Consider the following 2,207-nt stretch of genomic DNA (forward strand, 5'->3'; position numbering starts at 1 on the left):
ATATCTAACATAAAACCCCAAAATAATAGTTGCTTAAACAAGATATAATTTAATTTTTGTTCCTATGAATGAAGTCCATAAATGAAGTGCAGATGTAGCCAGTCAATAGTTGCTGTAGGGTTGCATAGTTACATTCTGCGAACTTCAGCATATTGCTTCCATTTTCAGGGTTACCTTAGGGTACAAGATATCTGTTGGAGCTCCCGCCATCCCATGTATTTCAAGAAAGCAGTAGAAGAAAAGAAAGAAAGACACTAAGAGCACACCCCCTTCAGTTTAAAAACTGTTCCCAACATTGGATAGCCACATGCAGAAGAATGAAATTGGATCCCTATCTCTCACTAGATACAAAAATTAACTCAAGATAGATTAAAGCCCTGAAATCATAAAAATTCTAGAAAAGAATGTAGGAAAAACTCTTCTGGACATTGTCCCAGGCAAGCAATTTATGACCAAGACCCCGAAAGCAAATACAACAGCAACAAAAATAAATAAATGAGACTTAATTAAACTAAAAGGTTTCTGCACACTGAAAGAATAATCAACAGAGTAAATAGATAACCTATAGAATGGGAGAAAACATTCATAAACTATACATCTGAAAAAGGACTCATATCCAGAATCTAAAAAGAACTCAAACAAATTAGTAAGAAAAAAACAAATAACCCTATCAAAAAGTGGGCAAAATACATCAACAGATTTTTTTCTAAAGAAGATAGACAAATGGCCAAAAAACAGATGAAAATATGCTCAATATCACTAATCATCAGGGAAATGCAAATTAAAACCACAATGAGATACAACCGTACCCCTGTCAGAATGGCCATTATTAAAAAGTCAAAGAAACAATAGATGTTGTAGCAGATGTGGTGGAAAGGAAATGCTTCACACTGTGGGTGGGAATATAAACCAGTACAAACTCTATGGAAAACAGTAGGGAGATTGCTCAAGGAACTAAAAGTAGACCTACCATTCGATCCAGTAATCACACTACTGGTTATCTACCCAAAGGAAAAGAAGTCATTTTACAAAAAAATGACACCTGCATTAGAATGTTTATTACAGCAAAATTCACAATTACAAAGATATGGAATCAACCTACGTGCTCATCAAAACTAATGAGTAAGAAAAATTGAGGATATTTTATGTGTATTATATAACAAGACAGATAAATTTCCACAAATTTTTCAAGAAATTCAAAATATAACAATGATAGTAACTGAGTGCAATTTTTTTTCAATACTGGTCTAGGATAACAATAATGGAACTCTTAGGAGGGGGATAATATTTTGCTCAATTGGATCTCAAAGTAAGTATTTCCTAACATGAAAATTGATTGCAGAGTGACATTAGTGAACATGGAGTAAGTACCTTATTTACCCTCAATAAAAGTAACATTAAACTGATAAGAACAGATACTACATTTGATCTTAGCCAAAAGGCCAAGAAAATAGAAGTAAAAACAAAGACTATATGATCCTCTCAATAGATACAGAAAAGGCATTTGAAAAAATTAAGCACCCTTTTATGATAAGAACGCTTAACAAAATAGGCATAGATGGACCATACCTAAAAATAATACAAGCCATATATGACAAATCCACAGCCAACATTGTATTGAATGGGGAAAAATTGAAAGCATTCCCACTTAGGACTGGAACCAGATAAGGTTGCCCACTATCACCGCTTCTATTCAATTTAGTGCTGGAAGTCCTAGCCAAAGCAATCAGACAAGAGAAGTAAATCAAGGGCATCCAAATGAGGGCAGAAGAGGCCAACCATCATTCTTTGCTGACGATATGATCTTATATCTAGAAAAGCCCAAAGATTCTGCCATGACACTACTGGAATTGATAAACAAATTCAGCAAAGTCTCAGGTTACAAAATCAATGTGTAGAAATCAGTAGCATTCCTATACACCAACAACAGTCAAAGTGAGAACCAAATCAAAGACTCAATACCCTTCACAATAGCAACAAAGAAAATAAAATACCTAGAAATATATTTAACTAAGGAGGTAAAAGACCTCTCCTGGGAGAACTATGAAACACTGAGGAAGGAAATAGCAGAGGACCTAAACAGGTGGAAAACCATACCATGATCAGGGGTTGGCAGATTCAACATTGTTAAAATGTCTATACTACCCAAAGTGATCTACAGATTCAATGCAATCCCTATTAAAATATCAACATCATTTTTCATAGAT

At 34.3% G+C, this 2,207-nt stretch overlaps 1 pseudogene; it reads right to left on the minus strand.

Moving 5' to 3' along the window:
• Positions 1 to 1,358: 1,358 nt before the first annotated feature.
• LOC138382014 (U2 spliceosomal RNA) lies at positions 1,359 to 1,454 on the minus strand (annotated as a pseudogene).
• Positions 1,455 to 2,207: the final 753 nt, after the last annotated feature.

This window comes from Eulemur rufifrons, chromosome 3 (assembly GCF_041146395.1).
Source record: "Eulemur rufifrons isolate Redbay chromosome 3, OSU_ERuf_1, whole genome shotgun sequence".
NCBI classification, from domain to species: domain Eukaryota; kingdom Metazoa; phylum Chordata; class Mammalia; order Primates; family Lemuridae; genus Eulemur; species Eulemur rufifrons.